This window comes from Mus caroli, chromosome 15 (genome assembly GCF_900094665.2).
Source record: "Mus caroli chromosome 15, CAROLI_EIJ_v1.1, whole genome shotgun sequence".
NCBI lineage: Eukaryota > Metazoa > Chordata > Mammalia > Rodentia > Muridae > Mus > Mus caroli.
In genome coordinates this window covers 60,937,056-60,955,304 of record NC_034584.1, presented here as the reverse complement: position 1 = coordinate 60,955,304, position 18,249 = coordinate 60,937,056, and the positions used below count along the sequence as shown (strand labels likewise).

Here is an 18,249-nt window from a genome sequence, read left to right as displayed (position 1 = left end):
ATAGATTGTATTGTGGTAGATTTGGCTTCATTAAAAGCCAAACAACAGAAATCCATTTGAATATACAAGAAACTAATGGAGCCAAGCAGCTGTCTCCATGCATATCTACTTAGTAAAGAGCTTTTGAGAAAAATCTATCATCCATTAAAAACAAACAAACAAACAAAAACAACCGAAGCAAACCTATGCCTTTTCTAGCTGAGGAGATGGAACGACTCCAAAATACTGTTTCATGCTCACCAGGCCCAGGACAACTGCACATGAGAGACGACAATTCATCTAATTAACTATTTACTTTTTCAAACATAAAAGGGTCCGAGGGAAGACAATAAAAGTGCAACTCTTTCTTTAGAGCCTCAGAAGCAGAGATGGGGGCTTCAAAGCAATAATCTGATTTCATTGGCCACGGAATGAAGGACTCCGCCCTCTACACGGCTTTGGTAAACCGTGGCTATAACAGGACCTGAAAGTGCCCCCAGGGTCTTTGAACATCTTGGGACCAGGCCAGCCTCCGCTCCCATGGATTGAGTATCTGTAGCTGGGTCACCTTCTGAGTGTCAGACTAGACATGAAAGATCTTCCTACTTTGCAGCTCCAGGGGCTGTGAGACATCAGCTCATAAAGGCACTTTTGTGAAGGTCAGTGGACTCTTGGGTCTCTGTTCTCTTCCTCAATGGGAAGGGTTCTGTGGATCCAACTCAGGTAGCCAGCTTGGGGTCAAGGGCCTTCACCTCCTGAGCCATCTGGCTTTTCTTAGAGCTGCATCTTTTCTTCTTCTTCTTCTTCTTCTTCTTCTTCTTCTTCTTCTTCTTCTTCTTCTTCTTCTTCTTCTTCTTCTTCTTCTTCTTCCTCTTCTTCCTCNCTTCTTCTTCTTCTTCTTCTTCTTCTTCTTCTTCTTCTTCTTCTTCTTCTTCTTCTTCTTCTTCTTCTTCTTCTTCCTCTTCTTCCTCTTCTTCTTCCTCTTCTTCTTCTTCAAAGTAGGAAGACGAGTCTGGGCTCCCACTTGACCACAGAGAGCCATGAACATCATTCAACCCTGCCTAGTCTGCAAGCAGGCTCCCTGGTAGGAGAATCTGACCCCTCTCACATTGTACCTTCACCTCCCCCCCACAGCAACCTGGGTGGTCGCTGTATTTACATTCTAATCCCATTTCACTGATATTGGAAGCTGAGTCAGCGAGATTAAGACAGTGATGTAGGTGAATCCCATAGCTAGAAGTGGCAGGGTTGGAATTTACTGGCACTTTCAGAGCCCAAGACCCTGATCACATGCAGTGTACTTAGAACATCATCCTGTACCCTAAAACTTTGCATTGTCGAGCATTGGGGACTATGGGAAAACAGAACTACATCTGACAGGGCATCAGCTCCCAGCCTAGCCCCTAGATTGACCCTATCAGAGCCATGCTTATTAATGACCAGGGATGCAATGCTTTAACTATGTAGGCAGTAGGAGGTCCTGAGACTCCTCACTTCCTTTCTCCTGAGTCTAAGACCAGCAGCCCTACCCTCTGGGAGACTTCAGTGTGCCCCAAGAGTCACATTCTAATCAGGCTTCATAAATTGTCCTGGCGGGTTCTGAAACCACATGATTTTGCCATCTTCCCAAAAGTCCTCATCCCATGTCTCTGATGAGATTTTTTTTCCCTAGTGCTGGCATGCACTGAATCCATAAAGCCTATGATGCCTAGGGACCAAGTGATGCTCAAAGCCATAGTGAGTCTCCCAGGATGAGACAGAGCTTAGCAGCAAGACTAAGCACCTAGTTGGCAAGCCAGGCTGAGAATTTCCCCTGGCACCCGAGATGGGCACCTTGGGAGGCCAACCTGCTTCAAGTGAACTGAGGAATGAAAGCCTATGCCTGTTAATAACATCTTCACAAAAGGTAGGAAGGTGCCTTGTGCCTTTAGTGGAAGATCTGCTAATCCCACCACCTGGCAGAGGGTCAGGGGGATAAAGGCTGTTTGCTTGGGAAACATATTAGGTGCCAGAGCCGAGAGCTGCTCTGTGGGGTGCAGAGTTGGGAGTTTCAAAGGCTAATCTTCAACGTAAAAAAAAAAAATGGCCTTTTGGCCAAAAGGGAAATTAAAAATGAAGTGAGAAGATAAGAGGAGCTGTTAGTTGTCCTTGCCCACCCACCTCATAGGAACTTCGGATTAGGAAAATAATTCATTCTGGGAGCTGGCAGCAGGTGTAAGTGCTTGCCAAGCAAGCCTGAAGACCTGTTCCGTCTCCAAAACCCACGTGGAAGGAGAAAGAGAGAATTGACTCCCAGAGAAAAGTTGTCCTCTGATTTCCACATGTATGTCACAGTCATGTCATGTGCACACTTGTATTCGACACAACCCCAACACACACAGAGGGAGAGAGGGAGAGAGAGAGACAGAGACAGAGAGAGAGAGACAGAGAGAGAGACAGAGAGAGAGAGACAGACAGAGAGAGAGAGAATGAAAAAGAAAAAAGAAAACCTACTTTCTGCAGTGACAGCACTGGCTCCAACATGAAGCCTTTTGCTGTTTGCCTGTCTCTACCTGCAACCTGGAACACTCTGAAGGAGGCCATTGTGAGCCCAGAAGTACATACAGGATTTTGCAAATGAAACCGATCCCTATGCCCTGCCAAACCCACAAAGCGGAGGAAGCCCTGAAGGCTGTGGACTGAGTTTGGAATATGAACACCCAGCATGACTGGAAAGCATCCCTGGAGTGCAGTCAGGGAGGTTTCTTTTTTAGCCTTGGGCTATGGCATCGTAACTGTTGCTTGGCATGGGTGCAGATGCCAAGTGGAGATCCAGTGATAGTACATCACAGAGGTTGCTCTCTAAGATAGCGTGAAACGGAGTTATGAAATCTTAGTGGGTGCCCTTGTTCAACCTTCTCCCCAGTTCTTCAATTATTCATCTGCTGAGTCACACACTGATTCATCAGCTCATCTGCTGAAGCGCTAGCTGTGTGACCTGAAGCGAGTTGTTTAGCTGTTCTGTGCTTCCGTTTCCTCGTCTAGGAAACAGAGGTCTTCATGGTACCTACCTATATTCCAGGAGGTGCTATGTGACTGCCAAGGAAGCCACTGCTCTGGAAGTGCTTGGAGAGGGTTGCTGACACAATGCTCTGAGTGACACCCTCATTCAGTATCGTAGGGTCTGTTGGAACCCTCTTGCTTGGCCACTTTGATGCTATTTCCCAGGCTCGACTCCCTGTGGATATCTTGACTAGGCTTGCACACTGCCTGTAGGGACCTCTCTGACCACAGAGGTACCATAGGATAGAAAAATCATTTCCTGTGCATCTTTTGACTTGGGGAAGGGGTCTTTCCAGAGCATGTTGGATCTCTCTTGAGCCATCTGAATTTAATCCAGGAGCTTTGTCTAGGTTTGGAACATCAGAAACATCTGGGTTTGCTGGATGTCAGAGGAGGGTGAAAATTGCAAAATGATCTCTGAGTCTGCATTTTATTCATCTCAGACCATACCCTAAGTTGCTCCTGTTCCACTCCTTTAGCAATAGTCTTGGTGTCTCTATCTTGCTCTCATTATTCATTGGTGTGGGCCGAGAAGCAGGCCTCATTTTGGCTGCCAGGCTGCCACATCACTGAAGATACCCCTCACCACCATGTCCTGAGCAAGTCTGTGCTGGCCTTTGTGTATTTCAGCCAGCTTCTCTCTGCCCCTTATCCATCTAAGCACCTACCAGAGAGTGTACTGTTTGGCCATTCTGGTTCATTTCTTTTTCTGGGTAGGGTTGGCACACCAGTGCTATGGATGTTTTGACAGAGAGAGGCTGAGATATGGAAAGTAGTCAAAACTCAAGTTTTGGACAGGCAATGAGGGTTAGTATGTCTTCTCTACCAACTTGTCATCTTGCCTTCTAACATGCTTGTTCTGAAAGAAACGGGGGTGGTACTGCAGTACCTCCATCTCTTGCTGTATTGGGTCCCCTGTTTATCTCCCTGTACCTCTCTACCTCTCTGCACCTCATTCCTTCAATCAGATAAAGATCAGAGACTAATAGTCATCCTCCCCCACAGCATGTACACTGAGCTACTACTGAGAACCAAAAGTAAAGATTTTCATGGTCATAGGTGAGATTTTTCTTCTCTCCCTCCCCATTTCCCATTTCCTTCATTCTGTCTTCCCCCAATTACAAGATCAGGTTCACAAACCTCCTCCGTTAAGTAGCTAGAAAATAGTGCCCATCACTCACACACACACACACACACACACACACACACACACACACACAGCCTCCAAGTTCTCAGGAGACAATGAGGACATGCACTAATCTGCATCTGATGTCCAGAGAAGAACCACCCAGGATGCAGCCACCTCTGCTGACCAACTCAGTCCTCGAAAATGTGCAGGATGTCCTACCTGAAGTGAGGGCCTTCCTTTATCCCTATCCCTATCCCCAAAGGAGGAGGAGGCCCATGCACCAAGGGACTAGAGCCATCTGCCTGCAGTCCAGGGACAACAGGGAAAAGCAGCATGCACCATGCCTTCCTTATGGCTATTCTCAACCACCAGTTCCAACTTGCAGACAGAAAAGTTAGGCTTAAGAGGTAGAGACAGATACTTTTCATAATATCCAACTTTCTTTTCTCAAATTTTAAAATAAACCAATAATAGTTGTTGCTACATTAAAAAAAAAAGAGGTAGGGACAGATTGAAGATAATCAAAACAGCGTCTAGAAATTCAGTCACTAAGGCTGGGATCCTACCCTGTTGCTGGAGGAAGAGAATAAGTGGGCTATTACAGTGTTCTCTTAGGTGGGCTGCCTGGCCAACTAGACTCTACCCTACTTCCCTGACATACCAAAAAACAATATCATCAGAGTGATTCGGTGGGGATGCACCTGCAAGTTCACTTCACAGTCATGTGTCTGTATATCTCTTTCTCTGCAATGGAAATTGGGGCAAGGCTCAGATCTGACCATGCACATTGAAATATCCTATCTAAGGGAGCACTGGCTATGAATTTCACCCCCATCCATTTCTGTGTGGCCTTGGGTAAATAGGGATCTACTTCAGATCCCCAGTGTCCACATCTGTGAAATGAGGCTGGACAAGAAGTTGTATAAAGAAGGTGGTGAGAAATTATGCACATGAAGTGTGGTACCAGGATCCCTGGCCAGACTCAACCATAACTACTATTGTTAGTGATTATTTCTCCCTCAAAGTAGTCAGACCTCAGCATTTGACTTTCAGATTAAAAAAAAAAATACACATCACCATGATGTGTCCAGTGTGTGAGTCTTCTTTCAGACAGGGAGGCTTCAAGGCAGCAAACAGCACTCCCAAGCTGACAAGCCTATATCTTCCTGAGTTCGTGTCCAGATTCATGTGAGAATGTTGCTTTTACAAACATAAGCAAGCCGTCTTCCTGCTCCCTGTGACTATACCCTCCGCATCAGCCTGTGGTAACTACATTCACCTTTCTAGGTCTCTACACTAGCCCTTGTTAGCTTCTCTCTGCTCTTATTTCTCATTCAGTTATCCCTTTTGCAGTTAGCTGCAGCCAGATACTCTTTGTGTCGATCCCATTATCTGGGCATGTCATGTTTAGGCCAGGATTTTAGTTAGGAAACTCCCACTTGCACATTCATAGTCCCACGGGGTAGAGAGTAATATAATATAGCTCCTTGTATCTGAGTCTACATCCCTTCCCTGTACAGTCTATTCCTACAAGGGAGCACCCAAGAGTCTACTGTAGGCTTCACTGGGGCCAAGGACAGTGTGTGACACAGTCCAGCCAAACCTTATACATGTTCACATGAGGTAAGCTGTGCTGGATCTGGTCCTGACACGTGAGTTTAGCTCTGTGTTAGTTTCTATTTCAGACTCCAGGTTGTGCTGGTCATTGCACTGAGTTGCTTAATCTGCCTCCATATATATTTGCCTTACTCGGGGCTTTATTGCTGTTGAGGAGACACCACAACCAAGGCAACTCTTATAAAGGACAACCTTAAATTGAGGCTGGCTTACAGTTTCAGGGGTTAAGTCCATTATTGTCATTGCAGGAAGCATGGTGGCATGCAGGCAGACATAGTGATGGAGGAACTGAGCATTCTGCATCTTGGTGTGCAGGCAGCAGAAAGGGACTGGGTGCCACACTGAGCATAGCTTGAGCATATGAGACCTCAAAGCCCAACCACACAGTGACACACTTCCTCCCACAAGGTCACACCTACTCCAACAAGGCCACATCTCTTAATAGTGCCCCTCCCTATGGGCCAAGCATTCAAACACATGAGTCTGTGAGGGCCATGCCTATTCAAACACCACAATAATCGTGCTCAAAGTGATAAAAAAAAAACTTACAGTACATACACGCACACAACATGCACACAGGCATGCACACATGCACACATGCACAATGCACAAGAATAGTTTAATAGTGCCAGTAAGCACTTAAAGATACAACCTGCAATTCTTACAGCTGCTTTCTTTAGTTGTACCGGAGTGATTTCATGTTCTTTTATAATTTTTTTTTATTCTCTAAGTTTTTTTTTATTTTGTTTGCACATTTAAGTGTGTGCGTATGTGTAGAGGCCTGAGGTTGGTCTTGGGTCTTCCCTAATCCATCTGCTCCCTAATTTGAGAGACAGAGTCACACACTGAAGCTGCAACTCCCTGTTTCCAATCGGCCCGCTGGCCAACAAGTCCTTCAAACCCACCTGTCTCTATGGAGCACTTGGGTTATAGGCACACACTATGGTGCCTGGATTTTATATGGGTTCTGAGGCTCCAAATTTGGGTCTTGAGGCTTGTGCAGAAAGCATTTTGCTCTCTGTGACATGGTCTCAGCCTCCACAGTCTTGGTAACTCATTCTACTCCCCAACCCAGCCCAGCAGTACTGAGGCAGACACATTTTGCATCGTGTCCATGAGTAACTTTGAGAAAAGCTACTTTTGTGAAATCACACAGTTGACTGGACTGCCCTTCCCTGTGGCACACCATGCCGTGTCACATCCATGCTGTGTCAGAGCATGACGTGCCCATGGGCCCCTGAGTGAAGAAAGAGTCCTGTAATTTATAAATGCAGCGATAGTAGTGGGACCATCAACATTCAGGCAATCATTTTCTGCTTAAAGGAGAAAAGCTCTGATTTGTTAAGCAAAGTGGCTCTGTCTCTCCAGGAATGCTGTTGCATTTTATTTCTTGTTCACTGCCCTAACCTGAGAAGGAACAAAATTGGAGAACAGTCTCTTGTGAGATTTACTGTATAGTACTGTGCAGTGGGAAGGCATGTCTGATGGCTCTCAGAGCTGTAAACAGTGGATAGGCTAATAGGGTCAAAGGAAGAATCACTTGTGATCCAGAGCAGGGGAAATAAGAACACAGAGGAGCATAACCATGATTTGTTTAGCTAGAATTTGTCTTAATCCATGCTCCAGCTAGTTGGTAAATGGCTTTCTTGTCTCTGAGTATCCTGGTTGGAACCCAGTAGCTTCCCACTGAGGGTGTAGGTTGTACTTGTAGTGGCTATTCCTGGTTGTCAACTTGACTATATCTGGAATGAACTACAATCCAGAATTGGAAGGCTCACCAGTGACCCTAATCTGGAGGCTGGGAGATAGAGTTTCTGACCTAGAGCTTGGTATGGAAATCTTGAGACATAGTGGCTATGGATTCCAGAAGATTAAGAAAGGGAGACCTCCAAATTCAAGGTCATCTGGGATTAAAGGTGTGGTGGCACACACCTTTAATCTGGGATATACCTTCTGCTGGAGACTACCTAAGGACATTGAAAGATGGAAGGCTCTCTCTCCTTCACCTGCTTGCCGATTGGGACTGAGCAACTGCTAGGTCCTTGGACCTCCATTCACAGCTGCTACTGACCATTGTTGGGAGTTGGACTGCAGACTGTAAGTTATCAATAAATTCCTTTACTATATAGACTATCCATAAGTTCTGTGACTCTAGAGAACCCTGAGTAATACAGTATTCATGCTCCCTGGGGGATGGACAGCATGAACAGGTGAGTTTCCTGGAACAAATTGACATCTACATTCACTCCATAGATCCAGTGGACCAACAGGGTAATGGAGGGATCACTCTTAACCCTTAAGGGAACCATCACTTAGAACTTAGATTTCCTTTTTGTGGTCTTAGGGAATTGTTTCCGGCCCCACAGAGAATAACTATTACGTCTGGATTTCTTTAGTCTAAAATTTGTGTTTGGAGTGTCTGAACACCCACCATAGCATTTCAGTGGTATCCTGGTTGGAACCCAGTAACATCCCACTGAGGGTTTAGTTTCCATCCATGTTGGAAGCCCCTGGGGAAGCACCAGCCTAGACAAAAAGAGGCAGGGCCTCAGGACTTGATGGGAACAGAGCTGCAAGGTAGTCTTTCAGCAAAAGGTTTTTGGGGACGTGTATTTAAAAAAATTATGCAAGGCATGGGAAGTAATGAACTGGCTGTTCTTGGCACCAGCAGTGGATCTTCTCTGTGTTTGAGAGGTCAGTGCCATGACTTCAAAATTGAGCACCTGAAGCTGCAGTAGGCCGGCTGAGTGCAGATGCCATGCAGGAGAGATGGTTTTTGTTTCTTACCCCTCTGAGGAAATGTCTGAGAAGAACCATATGAGTGGAGAGGGTTAGCTTGGTCTAATTTCTGAGCTTTCCATCCATTGTGGCTTGATTGTATGGCAGTGGGCCTGTGGTGGAGCAGAACCTGTGGTATCATGGGACAAAGGAGTTCACTCAGCTCAAGGCTACCAGGAAACTGATGGAGACAGGGGAAGGGAAAGAGAAAGATACAGCTGCCAGTGACTTCCTTCCTCCGACCAGGGCCCCATGACCCCACTTTCCATCGTTTCCCAGTAAGGCTATCGAATTAGAAACCCATTAGTAGATGTATTCATGGATAAAGTCAGGGCCCTTGAGATCCATTCAATTCCCTTGAGGCTCTTCAGCTGACAACAGCACCTTTGACCTATAAGCCTTCAGGAAATACTTTGGATTCAAACCAGGCATGTCCAGACCAAGGAAGGAATTGGTTCAGGTTTGGTTACATTGCTAACAGGGAGATCTCTGGTTCTTACTTGGTGCTTACAGTGCCAAAATATAGACTGAAGCTCAATGGGGAGCAGAATTCCATGTTAAAGTAATCCTCAGTTCCCTCCCCCCTTATGCCTTAGGATATAGAGCAATCAACATATTATCTCTAGAGATGCCTCTGTGTGTGTGTGTGTGTGTGTGTGTGTGTGTGTGTGTGTGTGTGTGTAGTCCTTTCTATCATGATGGTTTTCAACTATTCAGTAAGATGTAACTTTCATAAAACCCAAATTCAAGTACAGGCTTCTACTAATTAGGAGCCTACTCCCATTGATACTCAGAGCTTCATCTCTAGATCATTCATTCATTAAACAATCGCCTAGTGCCTCCTCAGTAGTATCTATAAAGTGCAGTATTATACAGTAGGCAACAAGGGTAGGTTGGGAAACCCAGCTAGCCAAGTGTAGCCCCTCCTCCACCAAGGGGCTCATTCTAGGGAGAGCAGTGACAAAACAAAATGCAGGGAGGGAGGGGTCTGGAGTTTAACAAATGTGCTACATCAAAGAGTGAATAGACAAAAAGTGGGTGAAGCAAGGGAAACTGTGGGGACCCCACAGGGTAAGGCCTTTAGCCCAGCTTGTATGCCAGAACGTAATCCCTAGCAGTACCAAAATGGAGGAGGAGGAGGAGGAAGAGAAGGAAGAAGAGGAGGAGAAGACAAAAAGGGAGGAAGAAGAGGTTGTAATTTTCTTCATATGCCACATTAAGATTAGGGGCTCTGATTAGCAAAGCAGGAAAGTATTTTGTGAAAGTGCAGATGCCAGGAACTACAGTGGCAATGTCTTTCCCATCTGAGAGTCAGCAGCAAGGTCTTGGGAAGTGCTCTTGGTACTGGGATGAGAGGGGTGAGTAGAAATCAGGGAGGAGGGGTCATGCCAACCATTGAAGGGCGGAGGTCAGGTTAAGGTCTTAAGGTCAGCAAGGCCAATTCTAGCTGCTGCTGAGAGTCAGGGCTTCCTCCATCAGTTGCTAAAAAGCAATTTCCCTCCAGCCTTTATGGAAGAACGTAAAGGCCTCCTCTAGCTGTCAAGAAGCAAGAGCCTCCAGTGGTTGGGAAGAGTAAAGGCCCCCTCCACCTGTGACTGAGAGAAAAGACCCCCTCCAGTTGTTGCTGGTAAGCAAGGTCCTTTCAGCTATTAGTGGTAGTCAAGGCCTGCTACAGCTGTTGATGAGAGGCGAGACTTCTTCAGTGGAGGTGGTGATAGTCAGAGAGGAAAGAATGCTGGGACCCCTCCCCTGCAGCTCACTTCAGATAGTGCTGGAAGAAAAAGATCTTTACACACACACACACACCCTCAGTACCACACCCCGGCACTGAGAATCTGAGTCCTTCTGTTTATGCCCCTTCCATGGATCTTCCCTGTAAACATCCTGTCCCATCAGCACCTCCTAACAGACAGTTTATAGTCAACACCATGTGTGGTTTCCAAGCCAGACCTAAGCCTTTAGACAAAGCTGGCTTCAGTTGATCTCTGCCAATTCTTCACCTAAACAACTCTTGAACTCCCTCCCTCCCTCTTGCCAACCCGGTAAACTTCCTGTTATCCATAGGCCAGCTTCCTTCCTAATTTGCCATAGACCGCTGTGGAGAGGTACCAGGGTGAGTATGTTAGTTAGCAGTCCTTCCCTGCAAGATGCTTAGTTCAGACCCCAGGGCTTGATCCAGCCCACCGCTCTCATCTTCATGACTCTGGGTGGCTGCATACTTCCAATCTACTTAGTTTAGCTGTGACTTGTTCTGTAGGATTGTCACACAAGCAGATCTGGTGCGTACGTAGGCTAGCCAGGGAGACGCAAGACCTCTCTCTCTATGTGTGTGTGATGTTTTGCATCCTCCATAGGGCTGTAAAACAGTGACTGTGGTATCAAACAGAGTCTCTGCAGTGATGAGGAAGTAGATTTGTTGCATGAGTACTGTTTGGGGTGTGTGTAATCCTAGAGGTGGAACTGAGACCTAATGAATGCTAAAAATATGTGCTCTGCTGCTAAGCTACACCCAATACCTGCTGTTGTCTGAGTTTGAGCCTTTGTGCTCCATCTGCTGTTTCACTACTGCAAAGCCAATCTCAGGATTGAAAGGTGAAGAACTGGACTCTACCTGTGAGGAACAGCAGAACCACTTTGCATGCAGATAGTACAGGGAAATTTGAATCTCCTCTGCAGCGATGGTCCTGGTGGGACAGTGCAAGCCATTTCCTGTTCTCTACTGCTCTTCTTGTGCTATATTAATTTGCATGCTTTTCAAATCCACAATTTGGGGACTATGACCTTGGTGACGTCATGAATACATTGCGGAGCTGAGGACTGGCCAAAGGAGACCATTGACTCTCCACCATTGCTCACTACCCAATAATCCTCTTAAATTTTCAGGCTGGCATTCTTTTCCTGGCTCTTGGGAACACTTCCCTCAAGACTTTTGCTTTTATAAAAGTGACGTCTGATGGGTAGTTGTGGTTAACAGCTCTTACCTCCTTCCTTCCACACCCTTCTCTCAGAATGACTTGGTCCCTTCTTCCTCCATTCTTCCAAGTGTCCCTTACGCCCTGTTCCCCCATCACCCTGCATTTCCTGGGCAGTTGTCTGACTCTCACTGATTGCAAGCAGAAGTTATAGTTGGTTGTGATTCTGTCCCTATATGGGACAGTGGTGCTGTTCAAACTCCCTGCACAGTCTGAAGGTTTTGGTGGGCTGGACAGTAGGTGTATTCTTTGTCACTGTCTTGAGAATCTCAAAAAGGCCCAAACTAACTTGTACTTTCTCTGTGTTCTCCATTTTCAGGTTTGACTCGGCTGAGCTAGCAATGCCATCAAAGAGCAACTGGCACCTGTTAGATCTGTGAGCCAGAGCCGTGGGGCCGGGGAGTTGTATCTGTGAGCCAGGGGCAGACAGTGGCTCGGCTTCCTGAGGTAAGTGGATGTTTTTCCCCGTCTGAGGAAGATGTGCTGGCTTTTCCAGACTCTCCCACAAGGCTGTGCTGTGGGTTGCATTGAGGGGTGAGAAAAATACGCTGTTCTTTCCATCCTTTGGAAGTATGTTCATGGATCTCACAGGGGATGAGACATGTGCTGTTTTTCAGACTCTTCTGTGGGTTGAGTAGCAAAGCCAGGGGGTGTCGCCCTGTTTTCTTAGACTCTTTGTAGCATGGCCTTCCTGCCTGCCTGGTGGAGCAGCTTCCTCAGAGGGGAACCATTCTCCCTGTGGAGTTCAGAGCAGGCTTGTGATAGAGAACTTTGCAGTTCTCCTGGATATTGAGAAGAGACACCTGAATTGTGAAAGTTCTTCCCCATGACACGTGATTGTCAGTACAAGTACGACGACCCAGCCTGACATTGCTGCTCTGTAGACCAAGTGTTACATGCAGCCTCTGGGGACAAGCCTGATGAGACTCGCTTGCTTTGCGTCTTACACATCTAGATCTGAAGATGGGCTGGCTGTTGTCTACAGTCATCGTCCAGCTGTGTGCCTTGACGCCTTCCAGGGGAGAATGGTGTGGCAGGCACAAAGGAGTCCTGGGTATATGCATGATTGTGAAGACACGGTGGGTGGGGAATGGCTTCAGATATAGCAGTGGATGCTTGCTCACATCTGGGCAGGTCAGATAGATATAGAAGCTGGTAGGAGAGTTATGGCAGGAACTAGAGCTGAGCTATAACCCATAAACACACACACATACAGAGAGAGAGAGAGAGAGAGAGAGAGAGAGAGAGATCCACAGCCACACCTTAAAGGTTCCATAACTCCCCAAATGGGGTCGCCAGCTAGGAATCAATCATTCAAACATGTAAGACTATAAGATGAGGACATCTCACCTACAAACTTTAACAGTACGAAAGTGTTTGTTCCCATGGTTACAGGTCTCTAGCTCTGGCAATGGCCAGCTGCATTTTGTTGATGAACACCTCTCCCTTGCTCCCCATGACACGTGTGTATGATCCACATCACCCACAGACAATCTTATTTTTTTTTTTTAAAAAAAATATACCAACAATACCTAGCAATGCCTGAATATACATGCATGTGAAAACACAGTTCATGGCTTCTTGTCCTGAGTTCGGAGTGGGAGGAAGACTTGAGAACTTTCTTTTCGTGTCTTAAATCTACCTAGCTGAGCTGCATTAGCAAGGACGCCTTAATTTAAACACAGCTCTCTTCCCAACATCACTTGACAAATACTAGTTACTCCTGTGTGTCTGAAAGTGCTTTGAGTTATTGAATATATCTAGATGGTGACCCAGAGAGTTCATGTCCTAGCCTGGAGTGGCTGAGGGGAAGAAGGAAGTATGCATCAAAGTGGCAGGATAGTGGGCAAGGGCATCAGGGTATGGAGGTTTGCAACTGTGGGTGCACCTAAGGTCTGTTCAGGTGTCTGTGGGGAGCCCAACCCCACTGCTGATGGGTGAGAAACAGTTGGAGGGAAGAGAGAGGGACTGTTAGTCATGACTCATGATGGGCATGTTTCCTCCTTAGTAGGAACTGTGATCCTGTAGAGGGCTGGGACTGTCCCTGCCTCCACACATTCAGGCAGAGTCATGTGCATGGAAGCTCTCAGTGCTAAGTTATTTCCTCTAAAAACAACAGACTGTGTTATCAGCCAGACCAGAGACAGGCTGCAGGCGAGGCTCTCCGTAACTGAGATAAGAGGGCATGTTGGCGGCCCCCAGATACTGACCTCGGGGGAGAGGAGCTTGGGGAATTTTCATTGTAGATAGCGTTTGAGAAGAGTTGGGCAGTGTCAAGAGCAGGTGCCCCTTCCCTGGAAGAGGGGAGCCACAGCAAGGGAGAATCTTTGCATGTTCGCAAGGCTGTCAGGTAGTGAAGGATTAGCTGGTAAGGGCAATTTAATGAGTGAGCCTAGTGGAGAATGAGTAGGAAAAGGAGATAGCTATTGCGGCTGTCTGTACATCCCAAGCTCCGTTTCTTGGCAGGCACTCAGGGGTGCCTCCAGCCCTGGGGCTTTGTTCAGTGTGGAAGGTGAAAGGAGTCAGCAGGCCCCATACCTCTGGGATGCTGCTGTTAGCCCAGGCAGGGAAAAATAGAATCACCAGGCAGAGGCAGGCACAGGGTGTAGTTTTGGCTTTGTGGAGGCTGTGGCATGTGCGGTTTGGAGTTCTCTGTAAAGAAGTAATATATTGTCATAGATTTAAAATAAAATATAAGCCTTGATAAGTGGGGTGCTCTGGGGGCCAAGTACCTTTCTCCTGGGTGAGGGCCAGTCTCCAGAGATTTGCAGCTGAGGGATTATCTGGCTTTCTCTTCTGGGTATCTGGAGCTTTCAGGTGGGGAACTGGTCCTCTGCTAATGCCTGGACACACACTCAGAAGGGGACCATTTGGGAAGGACAGGAATATTCACAGTGGCATCTGGTAACATGGGTGTTCCTGGGTTTGTCTTCTGGCTGATGAAGATGGGTAGAAGTCTCTTGCTCCTTTCATGCTGCTGGGATGCTCAAAGACACAGTCTATACAATCTTTAGGCCAACTGTGGTGATTTAAGGGTGTCCTGGCCCCCAGATAATTCTATTGGCTGGCTTAGTCACCAGGGAGTGGCACTGTTTGAGAAGGAGTAGGTGGAACAACATGATGAACTAACCAGTACCCCAGAGCTCTTGACTCTAGCTGCATATGTAGCAGAAGATGGCCTAGTCGGCCATCACTGCAAAGAGAGGCCCATTGGACACGCAAACTTTATATGCCCCAGTACAGGGGAACTCCAGGGCCAAAAAGTGGGAATGGGTGGGTAGGAGAGTGGGGGGGGAGAGTATGGGGGACTTTTGGGATAGCATTGGAAATGTAATTGAGGAAAATACATAATAAAAATATATTTTAAAAAAAAGAATTAGGAGGTGTGACCTTGTTGAAAGATATATGTTGCTGGGGATTGGGCTTTGAGCTCTCTCTCTCTCTCTCTCTCTCTCTCTCGCTCACTCGCTCTCTCTCTGCATGTTGCCTTCAGATCAGGCTGTAAAGCTCTTGGCTACTGCTCCAGCACTATGCCTATCTGCTTCTTGCCATGATGATCATGAACTAACGCTTAAAAACTCTGATTAAGCCCTCAATTAGATGCTTTTCTTTCATAGGTTGGAGTTACCTTGGTCATGGTGTTTGTTCATAGCAGTAGAACAGTGACGAAGACACTGACCTAGAGATCCCACTTCAAGGCTGCATCCCAAGGACCAGCTGAACTACAGAAGGGCTGAGCTGAGTGTGGGTGGAGCATGTGGGAGTACCTTCAAAGGCTTGGCTAGAGCTCATTTCTTAGAGCACATGGCCAGACACTGTGGGAACTAGCTACCTACAAGCCAGGTGCACTCCACTTATCAAGAGCTTGCATTTTGTTTTAAATACGTGGCTTTGTATAATGTTTCCTTAGCAACAACTCCAAACCAATTGAGCCTTTTATGGAACAGAGGCACAGGGTGGTTTAGTAACCCACAGACAAATGGTTCTGAGATGGTCTTTAGAAGTTGCGGCGTGCTTCCAGAGCCTTGCCCACCAGCTCTATTGCCTTTTCAGGATCTCTGCTCCTAATTTTTTTTATTAGGTATTTTCCTCAATTACATTTCCAATGCTATCCAAAAAGTCCCCAATACACTCCCCCCCCCAACTCCCCTACCCACCCACTCCCACTTTTTGGCCCTGGCGTTCCCCTGTATTGGGGCATATAAAGTTTGCAAGTCCAATGGGCCTCTCTTTCCAGTGATGGCTGACTAGGCCATCTTTTGATACATATGCAGCTAGAGTCAAGAGCTCTGGGGTACTGGTTAGTTCATATTGTTGTTCCACCTATAGGGTTGCAGATCCCTTCAGCTCCTTGGGTACTTTCTCTAGCTCCTCCATTGGGGGCCCTGTGATCCATCTAATAGCTGACTGTGAGCATCCACTTCTGTGTTTGCTAGGCCCAATGCCTGAGAAAATAGCCTGAATGGCCAAGTTCAGGAGCAGGTTTAAGTGGGGTACAACTTAGAATGGAATCATTCATAATGGGTGCATGTAGAATTTTCCCTAGAGCACTGGAATGTTCCAGGTATTCGGTGCTAAGGGGAAAGTCCCGTTTGTGTATAGAAAACAGTGAATACTAGGGGCTGGTGATGTAGAGTTCTCTCTCCGGCTTGTATACCTTCAGCTGTGCTTGTTACAGCAGGCTCATTAATCCACATTCATGAGCACCTGTTCCATTGTTCCGATCCTGAGACTACAGCGGCTTTTAAAGGTCAGGACCAGGAGTGTTCCTGCACTTGAGACTGCTCACTGTCCAGCTTGTCGTGGGCTCTCTGCTATTACCTGCTTCTTCACTGTTGTACCGGATGTGATGCGCATCAGCCTCCCTTGGATCCAACAGGTCACTTCAATGGACAATGGATATTTTCTGTCAACCACGGCAGCCAGTCCTAGTGTCACAGGATGAGGGAGCATAACCACGGGCATGGAAATTTTGCAGGTGCTTTTAGAAGCCAACCGTACACAGAGTTCTTCACTGTTCACGTATGGCCAGCTTTTGGTCTGGCCACACCCAGCTGGTTGGAGGTATTTAGGCATTTACGAGTTCTGCAGATAATCTTGGTTTTAGGAGTAGTTTCTATCTGTATCCTTCCTCCTTCTAATGTTCATGCCTACGATTGCCCTGGTATAGAGTCTGAGTTCTGTGAGAGGAAGGGCAATCCTCAAAGTCTCCTCAGACTTCTCAGTCTCAGCTCTCCCAGTCTCACCCCTCCTGTGGGGCACAAAGCAGTCCATCTTCAGAACAGTGATTACTGTGGCACAGCAAATCACAATTCTGCTACTCACTGAGTTATCCTGACCTCAGTTTCCTTACCTGTGAAATGGACAGAATAGCTAATGATAGCCTAAATTAGTTGATATACAGAAACTTACTCAGAGTCCTTCTAGATGGATCACACTCTGGCGGACTATATGAAACAGAAGAGTCACCAGTACGTATTGATCCATTGATCCAAGCTCAACTCTTGCTCCAGAGGGAAGGAAAGTTTATTCTGAGCCAAATACAAGTGACCGTGGATCAGGAACACAGACTTGGGTTGCCCCAAATGAAGTATTTTTCCTGTTTACTGCTAACATGGACTCTATAGTCACAGAACAAAAGAATGTCATAGAACAATGCATATACTCAAAGCTTCAGTGGGGACATCAGGTGGGCAGGTTCCAGCAAAGGGGGCAGGCTATCCCTGCTGTAGATTTCAGAGGCACTCTGATGACGTGCTTAGCGTTTAACTTGGTGAAAGCTGGTCGTGTGTTAATACACACTCAGGGTCTCACTTGAAGATAGAATAATGTTAGGTCAGAGACAGGGATAGTTGATTACTAGTTATGAAGAAGACTTAAAAATAATCTGTTATGATGGTTTATGAGTCAGGGTCTTATATAGGCAAGCTGGCCTTGAACTGGCTATGTAGCTAAGGATAACCTTGAACTTCTGTTCTTCCTGCCTCTACTTCCCCAGTGCTGAGGTTACAGGTGGACAACACCATGCACCACTTCTACAGTGCTAGGGATTGAAGCCAGCATAGGCTAACAAAGCACCCGACCACTGAGCTACACCCCCAGCCTGGGGCTGTAATGTTTTCTCTCTGTCTACAACAGTTCAGCTACCCACAATTACTGAGCACTAGTCAATCTGCTAAATATTCAACATAGGCGTGGCATGTGTGTATGTGTGTGTGTGTGTGTACTTGACTCCACAACAAAAGGGTGGCTGTAGGGAGGGATAGAGTTATGATGTCATAGCTCTTATGACCACTCCAAAGGAAAGCCTGCTGCACCTCAGGGGCTTCATGCCCCTGTGGTTTGCGTATGTTCTTCCTTGCTGGAACAGCTCATTCCTTGCCTCATCATGAGTCAATTGTCATCTCTTCTTCAAAACTCATGCATGCACATGTCCTGTCTTCTGGGAATCACCCCTTTCCATTTCCATTTTTACCCCAGTCTTCAACCAAGCTGTCTCCCTTGACATCTCCTACCCAACCTCCCCACTGCATGTTATTGTCACCCTGGCCAGTCCTAAATAGCCCTGTGCTATTTAAAGAAGCAGGGCTGGTATTTCCTCTTTCCTTTGTGAGCCCCTGCCTGCACTAAGTGCTGCTTTTCCTTTCCAGCACTGAGGAAGGTGATGGACCAGGCAAGTCTAGGCATTCCCAATGCACTAGAAAATGTACTCCAACGCCAGGCTATTCCCCC

The 18,249-nt window shown here is 46.7% G+C and overlaps 1 protein-coding gene across 2 annotated transcripts in view; it reads left to right on the top strand.

The window, feature by feature from the left end:
* Window positions 1–18,249, top strand: part of St3gal1 (ST3 beta-galactoside alpha-2,3-sialyltransferase 1) — a 69,503-nt gene that overhangs the window by 8,479 nt on the left and 42,775 nt on the right. For both annotated transcript variants that reach the window (XM_021184044.1, XM_029469608.1), the window contains exon 2: window positions 11,837–11,964. The gene's annotated coding sequence lies outside the window, so the exon portion shown is untranslated. The remainder of the gene's footprint in view (window positions 1–11,836; window positions 11,965–18,249) is intronic.